The sequence below is a fragment of the Oncorhynchus clarkii genome, chromosome 27 (genome assembly GCF_045791955.1).
Source record: "Oncorhynchus clarkii lewisi isolate Uvic-CL-2024 chromosome 27, UVic_Ocla_1.0, whole genome shotgun sequence".
In the NCBI taxonomy this organism is placed as follows: Eukaryota; Metazoa; Chordata; class Actinopteri; order Salmoniformes; family Salmonidae; genus Oncorhynchus; species Oncorhynchus clarkii.
This window is the reverse complement of record NC_092173.1, coordinates 28,154,235-28,168,145: the sequence shown is the minus strand read 5'-3', so window position 1 is coordinate 28,168,145 and position 13,911 is coordinate 28,154,235. Positions and strand designations below refer to the sequence as shown.

Below are 13,911 nucleotides of genomic sequence, written 5' to 3'. Positions count from 1 at the left end.
AGTGTATAGGACTGTATCAGCCAGAACAACAGGCCCTATCTACAGTGTATAGGACTGTATCAGCCAGAACAACAGGCCTAAGGACAGATTGTATATATGAGAGCAGGAGGGAGAGAGCGAGACAGGGTTGGGGAGTGTGCAAGCCAAGCTAGTTGTGCTGACTGTGTGTTTGTGTTATTCCCTGACTGACTGGACCTCCTCCCAGGTTAGGGGTAAGAGGTCAGGGGTCATCGGAGTCTGCCGCCATGCTTCTGAAGCTACCGCCCTCACTCCTCACCTTTACACACTCACTCATCCACAACCAGAACACAACACACTTACAGGTCACCACATCAATCACTTCACACAAAGACATTATCTCTCGCACGCACACACACGCACACACACACACACACACACACACACACACACACACACACACACACACACACACACACACACACACACACACACACACACACACACACACACACACACACACACACACACACACACACACACACACACACACACACACACACAGAGGTTCCTGTAACAAGAGGACCTTCACTTTAATCTCATCTTCCATAAAAACATCCCTTATCCCACCCACACACAAACTCATTACACAAAGCAAGGGCATAAGATATCAATCATTGATTTATTTTTCCATTGTCCTGTGGTACACTTTGACCCCCCTTCTTGGCAGTAAGCTGGACGACCATTTGTTTCTATTGGCTTGACCCTCCAGACTGACCACACACACACACGGTCAGCAGGAAGTAGTATCTCCTGCAGAAAGGAAGCAGCTAGCATCCATACCTCAGTCCTACCCCAATCCCCTGGGTGATGTGGGGTACAGGAAACACTAAGGACTTCCTCCTGACTGACTGGGAGTAGAGTGAAGTTGCCCCTAGTGGTGGATTTTGGGTCAATTTTGGTAAAGATAGGGATTGGGGAGGGTAAGCTGATCCTAGCTCTGTACCTAGTGGAAACTCCCCCACCCCAGCCCAGAGAGACTGACTGACCAGTCTGAACAGTCACATCACAGATATCACAACGCTGGAACCAGCCTTCATCACAGGGCATTTCTGCAGCATATACACATTAGTTATGCAGCATACACACATTCACTGATTTACACAGGCACTCAGTACCAGTTCACCAGTCTAATATGAATACACACGTTCACTGATTTACAGACACTTTATTTTTCACTACCTGTACCCATTCACACACATACACGTACACACACACACCATTCTAATATCAGTACCAGTTCACCAGTCTAATATGCATGCATACATACGCAGTAGTCCAAGACACAGATACACCGGATCTCACACAGTGTATGCAACTGCTTTCCTAGAAGGGTTGGTTAGTTATTTCCTGAACAGGGGTGTTCTGAACAGGTAGAACAATCCTAAAAATATCTCCCTTATAGTGTGAGCCCAGTGTTTGTTGGCTAAACACAGATAGCCAGAGATAGCACTGGGCACTAGCTGATCCTCATCCACCCTTAAATGACAGGGACACATGGAGGTGGAGATGAGGGAGGCGGATATGAAGGAGGTAGAGATGAGGGAGGTGAAATGAGGGAGGTGAAGATGAGGGAGCTAGAGCTGAGGGAGGGAGAGATGAGGGAGGTGGAGATGAGGGAGGTGGAGATGAGGGAGGGAGAGATGAGGGAGGTGGAGATGAGGCAGGTGGAGATGAGGCAGGTGGAGATGAGGCAGGTGGAGATGAGGCAGGTGGAGATGAGGGAGGTGGAGATGAGGGAGGTGGAGATGAGGCAGGTAGATAGATATGAGGCAGGTAGAAATGAGGGAGGTTGAGATGAGGGAGGTGGAGATGTGGGAGGTAGAGATGAGGCAGGTGGAGATGAGGGAGCTAGAAATGAGGGAGTGGGAGATGAGGGTGGTGGAGATGAGGGAGGTAGAGATGAGGGAGGTAGAGAAGAGGGAGGTAGAGATGATGGATGTAGAAAGGATGGAGGTAGAGGTGATGGAGGTAGAGGTGATGGAGGTAGAGGTGATGGAGGTAGAAAGGATGGAGGTAGAGGTGATGGAGGTAGAGATGGAGGTGAGATGGGGTGGGGTGGAGATGGAGATAAGATGGGGGTGGAGATGGAGGTAGAACCCAGCATTGGCCACCTTTAGCCCCATGTAAACAGCTGGCACCAAGCTACACTCAGCCATACCACCAAGCTATTTATAGACACTCAGTTTGGGAATGTGACACTGTCTATGAAACAGTGGGAGGAGGAAAGAAAGAGTGAAATGGGGGGAGAAACTGATAAAAAGAAGAGAGAACTGGAAGACCTGTGACAGATACAGAGGGAAGCAGCTTTTAGCAAGGTCGAGCGATAGCCATCGAAAGTGTGATAGAAAGAGATACATAGTATAGATGGAAAGATAAGATAGACAGCCAGACACAGATTTAAAGTTAGATAACCTATGGTGTATTAGGTCCAGTAGCTTGATGTTCAGATTGATAGGCAGCTGAGTACTCTGTCAAAGAAAATATGTGTTTGTGTATGTGTATGCCTGAATACTACAGTAGTTTGATGTGTGTAATCTGTGCATGTGTGTGTGTATGCTAGTCTGATGCGTACGTGTGTGTATGTGCAAGAGTGTATATTTGTGTTTGACAGATAAGAGCATGTGCCTCTGCTCAGCGGAGGTGGACGGTCTGCCCTGTCCCAGGCTTATCAGATCAGCACCGAGACATACAGTAATGGTACAGGGTCAGGAGGTGATGGAGTTTAGAGGGGGTGAAATGGAGGGATAAGAGGTTGAATTGAACAATCTACGTGGAGGAGCAGTGTGTGTGTGTATGTACAGTATGTGCGTCTGTGCTACAGTACAAGTCCACCGCACTACTTGTTAGAAAAATCATTAACTGATTTACAAAGCACCTGATCTATAAGGAGAACATCCAAGGAGAAGGAGTTGTAGCAGGAGAGAAAGAGAAAGATTGGAAAGAATGCAAGAGCAATCAAAGAAAAGAGAACGGAGAGAGGGAAAATGGGTGAGGAGCGGAAGAGATTTTGGTTTTTGACTTCAGACACTGACCGCCATTAAAAGATTCCAAGCTCGCTCTGCGGCTACATTGACGATCTTCAGCCCAACATTTTATTTAAGCAAAGGAACTTCAAAAACGCGGCAGAAAAGCAATAAGAGGCCCGGAAAGAAATATGTCAGGAATAGCTTTTCACATATGAGGCTGTGGACGCCCCTCAACAAACTGGAATGTACAAAGAAGACCAAAGAAGAAAGAAATACACACTTCCAGAACAAAGGCATGGTGAGTTGAAAACCTATCATTATGGCAAGTATAGTCAGCTCAGAAATAGTCACTAGGCTCTGCATGCCTGGCTGGTTTAATTGATCCCATATGAATTGAAGATATGTGCTCGACTCGCCCCCCTGACCAAGGTCTTAGATGGGACAGGAGGCAGGACAAGGCCTGGGTGAGAGTCTGGGCCTGGGTCAAGGGAATTACGCCTAACTGGGTCTGGGCTTGCACAGTATACTAGGGTATTTGGAAAAAGCCACAGGATGGTTATTCAATACTGTTGAAACTACTTATTTAAAACATTGTAATAAAATTGGAATGTTTGTAGCTACTTTAAGTAAATACCTGCAGTCAATTTGTGCAATACGTTAGGAGATAAAAGAAGACTGCGTTCTTCATTTTACCTGTCACATTATTATGGTGCTTACAGTAGTCCCTAGTCACGTCACATGGCGTTTGTTTACAAGCACACAACGACGAGAGACCGGAGCCTTGTTGTTGCTGTTGTGCAGCACGTGCCAGGTAATCTAGTTACAGTATGGTATTCACAAGTGTTTGCCAGCTAGATATCTTATAAGTATACTAATTTAGTAGCTAGTTAGCTAATATTTGTTTGTGCGTGCCGCAAAATGTGAGTAGCATTTTTGAGTTACCTGTATAGTTTAGGTCAGAAACTGTACAAAATGTTCGCAATGCGCTTGTTAGCATTTAGTTAGAATTCTCTATGGGATTTTACATGTACTTGTTAGCATTGCTAACCTTTGGATAACTTATTTCAGTGGGGTTTGAAAACAGCACCCCTTGTGATCTGTACCATATTACTGAATATCCTGGTATGGCACAAAGTCGGTAAGGAACCAATCTGGATACTGCCCAAGCCTCATTGTGTCCAAACAATGTTTGAGACACAGGACAGTGGCAGAGGCAGTAAGAAATGTATATAGATTTGAAGAAGATATAGATATGAATAAGAAAATTATAAGACATGAACACAGGTTGATGGAAGCTTATCTTCACCTGACAAACAAGTGTCTGACAAGGATCAGACGAACACTGATCCCTGACCAAACACAAACAACCAAATCAAACAGGGTCAATAGGAGTGTGACTTTGCTGCTCTCTGTGACCTCTGAACTCTGACCCTGAGTGGACAACTGAGCGGTTGATTCCACCACAGACACTAGCCTTCATCTGTCTGTCATGTCCTGACAGCTCAGAGGAGACCATAACAGTCTTTTAAGATGTGGCCATAGAGACGCCGAGAGGAAAAGACGAGGATAAAATTGTCTGTTGTCCCAGGCAGCCATAGAGAGGCCTATTTTTATCCCCACCTCCACCGCTGTAGGGCGCCCCAGCCCCCAAAGTGACTCAACTGTATGCAACAGAGTTTATTGTATTCTCAGGAATTCAGCCTTCTCTGTATTGCTCTCTCCATCCCCCGTTCTGTCACACCTCTGGTTAGCAGAGGTTCTGTTGTGATAACATACTGTAGGTCTGATGTCTGATTGGAGGTTAACTCAACAGCAATCCTATTGGTCAACAACTCAAGATTTTGAATCCAAACAACTCAGATGTTATAAAGGGGTCTCAGGTTCAATGTCTTTCTCTTTGTTCCTGACCTGCTAAGGTGAGATACACTCTTTCTCTCTCTCCTCCAAGAGCTATGAGCCATGGCACAAGCCACGGATTCCTTGTGTCCAGCTCTGCTCATGCTTAGATACTTACAGTCAGTATTGCCTTGTTATTTAAGCTTATGCCTTGTATAATGTATTGTTCATTTTACAATGATATGAAGTCTATTTGCTTTTGACAGACAACAGACAACCTATTCCTGTAACTTAACTATAGTCTCTTGCATACTGGTAAATAATGTTTAACAACTCAGATTATATAAAGGGGTCTCAGAATCATTGTCTCTTCTCTTTGTTCCTGACCTGCTGTGGTGAGATACAATCTCTTTATCTCTCCACCCAAGAGCTACCAGCCATGTTCTACACAAATCAAATCGAATTTTATTGGTCACATGCACATGGTTAGCAGATGTTATTGCAAGTGTAGCGAAATGTTTGTGCTTCTAGTTCCGACAGTGCAGCAATATCAACAAGTAATCTAACAACAACTACCTAATACACACACATCTAAGTAAAGGAATGGAATAAGAATATATAAATATATGGATGAGCAATAACAGAGTGGAATAGGCAAGATGCAATAGATGGTATAAAATACATTATAAACATAAGGGATGAGTAATGCAAGATATGTAAACATTATTAAAGTGGCCTTATTAAAGTGACTAGTGATCCATTTATTAAAGTGGCCAATGATTTCAAGTCTGTATGTAGGCAGCAGCCTTTCTGTGATAGTGATGGCTGTTTAACAGTCTGATGGCCTTGAGGTAGAAGCTGTTTTTCAGTCTCTCTGTCCCTGCTTTGATGCACCTGTACTGACCTCGCCTTCTGGATGATAGCGGGGTGAACAGGCAGTGGCTCGGTGGTTGTTGTTCTTGATGCTCTTTTTGGCCTTCCTGTGACATCGGGTACTGTAGGTATCCTGGAGGGCAGGTAGTTTGCCCCCGGTGATGCGTTGTGCAGACCGCACCACACTCTGGAGAGCCTTGTGATTGTTGGCGGTACAGTTGCCGTATCAGGCAGTGATGCAGTTTTGCGTGAATGCTGCCATCTATCCACGGTTTCTGGTTAGGGTAGGTTTTAATAGTCACAGTAGGTACAACATCTCCAATGCACTTCCTGATAAACTCACTCACCGAATCAGCGTATACATCGATATTATTCTCTGAGGCTTGTCCCAGTCTTGTCCCAGTCCTGCATCCCTGTATGTCAAGTTACTGACAGAAGTACAGTGAGGCCACTATGGCCTTAACTAACCCCTTTGGTATGTGTGTGTGTTGCATTGCATGCAACTCTGTGTGGTACGTGCCAACAGCACAAGGCTGGCAGTGCCAGTGAGGGGTCCCAAATGAGGGGCTTAGGATGCAGGGCCAGCACTGGAGACCTAAACACACACACACAGCGGGCACCTAATGAGCTGGCCGTGGTTCAACTGGTCAACCCTAAAAGACCAAGCACAGCACTGACCCAGCACGCTATCGCTTACTGCAGCAAATGAGTGTGAGACTGTGTGAGTGAACAGAAGATTGAAGAGACAACGTGAGCGATAAGTGTGTGCTCTCTTTCATCTGGGAGAGAGAGAGTCGAGAAAAATGCAGGCTATTGAAAGAGAGAAGGTAAAGTGAGTCTGAAAGAGAGTCTGAGATGTGTGTTTTCCTCTATCAGCGACCTTCCTTAACATAACATACAACTGCACAATAACAGGTAGAGGATTTCCCAGGGAGTAGAACACATTTTCCTGCTGTTACAGTGTGTGGGGGTGGGGGTGGGGGTGCATGAGTCTAGGAGAGGGAGAGAAAAAAAAGATGGCGAGCAAGCAAACATAGAATAATAAAATATGAGATTCTGTAGAGCATGTGAGCTAAGGAATAACAGAAATAGTGAGAAAGAGAGGATAGTGAAAAGGGGAGCGAAAGCCCACTCTAGACTGAGTCAGTGTCGAACGACCAAGCTCCGAACCCATACAAAAAGATCACTATGTTATCATGGGAATGAGGTAGAAAGAAAGAGAGAGAGGGGGGGTACATTGAGAGAGAGAGGGGGGGGTACATTGAGAGAGAGAGAGAGAGAGAGAGAGAGGGGTACATCGAAAGAGAGGGGGGTACATTGAGAGAGAGAGACATTGAGAGACGGGGGGGGTATATTGAGAGAGGGGGGGGGTACATTGAGAGAGAGGGGGAACATTGAGAGAGAGAGAGAGAGAGAGAGAGGGGGGGGGGTACATTGAGAGAGAGGGGGGACATTGAGAGACGGGGTACATTGAGAGACAGGGGGGGTATATTGAGAGAGGGGGGGGTACATTGAGAGAGAGGGGGAACATTGAGAGAGAGAGAGAGAGGGGGGGGGTACATTGAGTGAGAAGGGGGTACATTGAGGGAGGGGGGTACATTGAGGGAGAGGGGGGGGTACATTGAGAGAGAGGGGGTACATTGAGGGAGAGTACATTGAGGGAGAGGGGGAGGATACATTGAGTGAGAGGGTGGTACATTGAGGGAGGGGGGTACATTGAGAGAGGGGGGGTACATTGAGGGAGAGTACATTGAGGGAGAGGGGGAGGATACATTGAGTGAGAGGGTGGTACATTGAGGGAGGGGGGTACATTGAGAGAGGGGGGGTACATTGAGGGAGAGGGGGGGTACATTGAGAGAGGGGGGTACATTGAGAGAGGGGGGTACATTGAGGGAAAGGGGGGTACATTGAGAGAGGGGGGTACATTGAGGGAAAGGGGGGTACATTGAGAGAGGGGGGATACATTGAGAGAAATAAAATATGGATGATAGGAAGAGGTACTGTAAATGAAGAGGTGTTCATTGGAAGGGGAGAACGCAGGGGGCTGTAATGAAGGTTTAGGAGCATGTGCCAGGGTACCATGCCAACCCAAGGGCCCCTCTATGTGTGCCACATCAACATGGGTACAGAGCAGGACAAACAGACAAGACAAGAGGGGTGGACAGAAAAAAAGAGAGGGAGAGAAGGAAGAGAGTGGGAGGAGGGATAGCATGACAGGAGGTTAGTGTGTGAAAACAGTGGTGAGGGAAGGAAGAGCGGTGCAGAGGAAGGGCAGACAGGAGGGAGAGAGAGAGAAAGCTCAACAGGAGGTATGGGTGAAAACAGGCAGGTTGATAGATGGATGGGACTAGAAAGGAAAAGGGGAAGACAGAAGGGAGGGAAGAGACGTGTAGAGAGAGAGTTTGGAGCAGTTGGCAGAATGTACAGAACTTCTGCTGTGTGAGCGAAATGTAAATGTGGCAATTAGAAAGGAAAGAGAGGCGGGAGAGAGGGAGGATGGGGAGGGAGGAAGGAGAGAGGGAGGATAGAGGAGAGAGGGATGAGTGGGATGGAGGGAGGGAGGGAGGGAGGGAGAGTGAAAGAGCGCAGCTGTGTTAACACTGGGACATCAGTGATTAATGATGTAAGTCTTACACCTGCCCATTGGGCTGCTAGGGGTCTGCTAACTACCAGAGTGCAGCTACTTCATACCGAAACGATACTCAATACCGAAACGATACTCAATACCGAAACAATACTCAATACCGAAACGATATTCAATACCAAAACGATACTCAATACCAAAATGATATCCAATACGAAAATGATACTCAATACCAAAATGATACTCAATACCGAAACGATAGTCAATACCAAAACGATACTCAATACCAAAATGATATCCAATACCAAAATGATACTCAATACCAAAATGATACTCAATACCGAAACGATATTCAATACCAAAACGATACTCAATACCAAAATGATACTCAATAACAAAACGATACTCAATACCAAAACGATACTCAATACCAAAACGATACTCAATACCAAAATGATACTCAATACCAAAACGATACTCAATACCAAAGCGATACCATGGCAAAAAAAAGAAAGTGTATTATCTAGTCACAGAATGTTTAAACATTGAACAATATGTTGATTAGAGGTCGACCGATTAATCGGAATGGTCGATAAATTAGGGCCGATTTCAAGTTTTCATAACAATCGGAAATCGGTATTTTTGGGCGCCGATTTGCCGATTTAAAAAATGTATATGTATTTTTTATTATTATTTTTTATTTATACCTTTATTTAACTAGGCAAGTCAGTTAAGAACACATTCTTATTTTCAAAGACGGCCTAGGAACGGTGGGTTAACTGCCTTGTTCAGGGACAGAACGACAGATTTTCACCTTGTCAGCTCGGGGGATCCAATCTTGCAACCTTACAGTTAACTAGTCCAACGCAATAACGACCTGCCTCTCTCTCGGTGCACTCCACAAGGAGACTGCCTGTTACGCGAATGCAGTAAGCCAAGGTAAGTTGCTAGCTAGCATTAAACTTATCTTATAAAAAACAATCAATCATAATCACTAGTCAACTCCACATGGTTGATGATATTACTAGATATTATCTAGTGTGTCTTGTGTTGCATATAATCTGACTGAGCATACAAGCATACAAGTATGCGAGTGTAGCGAAATGCTTGTGCTTCTAGTTCCGACAATGCAGTAATAACCAACGAGTAATCTAACCTAACAATTTCACAACAGCTACCTTATACACACAAGTGTAAAGGGATAAAGAATATGTACATAAAGATATATGAATGAGTGATGGTACAGAGCGGCATAGGCAAGATGCAGTAGATGGTATTGAGTACAGTATATACATATGAGATGAGTAATGTAGGGTATGTAAACAAAGTGGCATAGTTTAAAGTGGCTAGTGATACATGTATTACATAAAGATGCAGTAGATGATAGAGTACAGTATATTCATATACACATGAGATGAGTAATGTAGGTTATGTAAACATATATTAAGTGGCATTGTTTAAAGTGGCTAGTGATATATTTTCCATCAATTTCCATCAATTCCCATTATTAACGTGGCTGGAGTTGAGTCAGTGTGTTGACAGCAGCCACTCAATGTTAGTGGTGGCTGTTTAACAGTCTGATGGCCTTGAGATAGAAGCTGTTTTTCAGTCTCTCGGTCCCAGCTTTGATGCACCTGTACTGACCTCGCCTTCTGGATGATAGCGGGGTGAACAGGCAGTGGCACGGGTGGTTGATGTCCTTGATGATCTTTATGGCCTTCCTGTAACATCGGGTGGTGTAGGTGTCCTGGAGGGCAGGTAGTTTGCCCCCGGTGATGCGTTGTGCAGACCTCACTACCCTCTGGAGAGCCTTACGGTTGAGGGCGGAGCAGTTGCCGTACCAGGCGGTGATACAGCCCGACAGGATGCTCTCGATTGTGCATCTGTAGAAGTTTGTGAGTGCTTTTGGTGACAAGCCGAATTTCTTCAGCCTCCTGAGGTTGAAGAGGCGCTGCTGCGCCTTCTTCACGATGCTGTCTGTGTGGGTGGACCAATTCAGTTTGTCTGTGATGTGTATGCCGAGGAACTTAAAACTTACTACCCTCTCCACTACTGTCCCATCGATGTGGATAGGGGGGTGTTCCCTCTGCTGTTTCCTGAAGTCCACAATCATCTCCTTAGTTTTGTTGACGTTGAGTGTGAGGTTATTTTCCTGACACCACACTCCGAGGGCCCTCACCTCCTCTCTGTAGGCCGGCTCGTCGTTGTTGGTAATCAAGCCTACCACTGTAGTGTCGTCCGCAAACTTGATGGTTGAGTTGGAGGCGTGCGTGGCCACGCAGTCGTGGGTGAACAGGGAGTACAGGAGAGGGCTCAGAACGCACCCTTGTGGGGCCCCGGTGTTGAGGATCAGCGGGGTGGAGATGTGGAGACCTACTCTCACCACCTGGGGGCGGCCCATCAGGAAGTCCAGTACCCAGTTGCACAGGGTGGGATCGAGACCCAGGGTCTCAAGCTTGATGACGAGTTTGGAGGGTACTATGGTGTTAAATGCTGAGCTGTAGTCGATGAACATCATTCTCACATAGGTATTCCTCTTGTCCAGATGGGTTAAGGCAGTGTGCAGTGTTGTTGAGATTGCATCGTCTGTGGACCTATTTGGGCGGTAAGCAAATTGGAGTAGGTCTAGGGTGTCAGGTGGGGTGGAGGTGATATGGTCCTTGACTAGTCTCTCAAAGCACTTCATGATGACGGAATTAGTCGTTTAGCTCAGTTACCTTAGCTTTCTTGGGAACAGGAACAATGGTGGCCCTCTTGAAGCATGTGGGAACAGCAGACTGGGATAAGGATTGATTGAATATGTCCGTAAACACACCAGCCAGCTGGTCTGCGCATGCTCTGAGGGCGCGGCTAGGGATGCCGTCTGGGCCTGCAGCCTTGCGAGGGTTAACACGTTTAAATGTTTTACTCACGTCCGCTGCAGTGAAGGAGAGTCCGCATGTTTTGGTTGCGGGCTGTGTCAGTGGCACTGTTATTGTCTTCAAAGCGGGCAAAAAAGTTATTTAGTCTGCCTGGGATCAAGACATCCTGGTCCGTGACGGGGCTGGTTTTCTTTTTGTAATCCGTGATTGACTGTAGACCCTGCCACATACCTCTTGTGTCTGAGCCGTTGAATTGCGACTCTACTTTGTCTCTATACTGACGCTCAGCTTGTTTCATTGCCTTGTTGAGGGAATAGTTACACTGTTTGTATTCGGTCATGTTTCCGGTCACGTTGCCCTGATTAAAAGCAGTGGTTCGCGCTTTCAGTTTCATGCGAATGCTGCCATCAATCCACGGTTTCTGGTTTGGGAATGTTTTAATCGTTGCTATGGGAACGACATCTTCAATGGACGTTCTAATGAACTCGCACACTGAATCAGCGTATTCGTCAATGTTGTTGTTCGGAACATATCCCAGTCCACGTGATGGAAGCAGTCTTGGAGCGTGGAATCAGTTTGGTCGGACCAGCGTTGAACAGACCTCAGCGCGGGAGCTTCTTGTTTTAGCTTCTGTCTGTAGGCAGGGAGCAACAAAATGGAGTCGTGGTCAGCTTTTCCGAAAGGAGGGCGGGGGAGGGCCTTATATGCGTTGCGGAAAATAGAATAGCAATGATCCAAGGTTTTACCAGCCCTGGTTGCGCAATCAATATGCTGATACAATTTAGGGAATTTAGTCTTGTTTTCAGATTAGCCTTGTTAAAATCCCCAGCTACAATGAATGCAGCCTCAGGATATGTGGATTCCAGTTTGCAAAGTCAAATAAAGTTTGTTCAGAGTCATCGATGTGTCTGCTTGGGGGGGAATATATACGGCTGTGATTATAATCGAAGAGAATTCCCTTGGTAGATAATGCGGTCGACATTTGATTGTGAGGAATTCTAAATCAGGTGAACAGAAGGACTTGAGTTTCTGTATGTTGTTGTGACCACACCACGTCTCGTTAACCATAAGGCATACACCCCCGCCCCTCTTCTTACCAGAAAGATGTTTGTTTCTGTCGGCGCGATGCAGGGAGAAACCAGCTGGCTGCACCGACTCCGTTAGCGTCTCTCGAGTGAGCCATGTTTCCGTGAAGCAAAGAACATTACAGTCTCTGATGTCCCTCTGGAATGCTACCCTTGCTCGGATTTCATCAACCTTGTTGTCAAGAGACTGGACATTGGCGAGAAGTATGCTAGGGAGTGGTGCGCGATGTGCCCGTCTCCGGAGTCTGACCAGAAGACCGATTCGTTTCCCTCTTTTACGACGTCTTTTTTTTTGGGTCGCAGGCTGGGATCCAATCCGTTGTCCTGGGTGAAAGGCTTTCCGCTTCGGGAAAGTCATATTCTTGGTCGTACTGATGGTGAGTTGACGTTGCTCTTATATTCAGTAGTTCTTCCCGACTGTATGTAATGAAACCTAAGATGACCTGGGGTACCAATGTAAGAAATAACACGTAAAAAAACAAAAAACTGCATAGTTTCCTAGGAACGCGAAGCGAGGCGGCCATCTCTCTCGGCGCTGGAAGTCTAAATCTACACATACACAATACCACATAATGACAAAGCAAAAACTGGTTTAGAATTTTTTGCAAATGTATAAAAAATAAAAACAGAAATACCTTAGTTAAATAAGTATTCAGACCCTTTGCTATGAGACTCAAAATTGACCTCACGTGCATCCTGTTTCCATTGACCATCCTTGAGATGTTTCTACAACTTTATTGGCTTCCACCTGTGGTAAATTAAATTGATTGAACAAGATTTGGAAAGAAACACACCTGTCTATATAAGGTCCCACAGTTGACAGTGCATGTCAGAGCAAAAACTAAGCCATGAGGTCGAAGGAATTGTCCATAGAGCTCCGAGACAGGATTGTGTCAAGGCACAGATCTGGGGAAGGGTACCATAATAATTATGCAGCATTGAAGGTCCAAGAACACAGTGGCCTCCGTCATTCTTAAATGGAAGAAATTTTGAACCACCAAGACTAGAGCTTCCTAGAGCTGGCCGCCCAGCTGAACTGAGCAATCGGGGGAGAGGGGCCTTGGTCAAGGAGGTGACTAAGAACTCAATGGTCACTCTGACAGAGCTCCAGAGTTCCTCTTTGGAGATGGGAGAGCCTTCCAGATGGACAATCATCTCTGCAGCACTCCACAAATCAGGCCTTTATAGTAGAGTGGACAGACAGAAGCCCCTTTTCAGTAAAAAGCACATGACAGCCTGCTTGGAGTTTGCCAAAAGGCACCTAAAGACTCTCAGACCATGAGAAACAAGATTCTCTGGTCTGATGAAACCAAGATTAAACTCTTTGGCCTGAATGCCAAGTGTCACGTCTGGAGGAAACCTGGCACTATCCCTACGGTGAAGCATGGTGGTGGCAGCATCATGCTGCGGATATGTTTTTCAGCGGCAGGGACTGGGAGACTAGTCAGGATCAAGGGAAAAATTAAAGTAGCAAAGTAAAGAAAGATTCTTGATGAAAACCTGCTCCAGAGAGCTCAGGACCTCAGACTGAGGTGAAGGTTCACCTTCCAACAGGACAACAACTCTAAGCACACAGTCAAGACAACACTGGAGTGGCTTCGGGACATGTCTCAATGTCCTTGAGTGGCCCAGCCAGAGCCCGGACTTGAACCAGATTGAACATCTCTGGAGAGACCTGAAAATAG

General features: G+C 46.0%; 1 protein-coding gene across 4 annotated transcripts in view; it reads right to left on the bottom strand.

Annotated features, from left to right (window-relative positions):
* Positions 1 to 13,911, bottom strand: part of LOC139385686 (chloride channel protein 2-like) — a 186,469-nt gene that overhangs the window by 135,298 nt on the left and 37,260 nt on the right. The window lies entirely within an intron of this gene.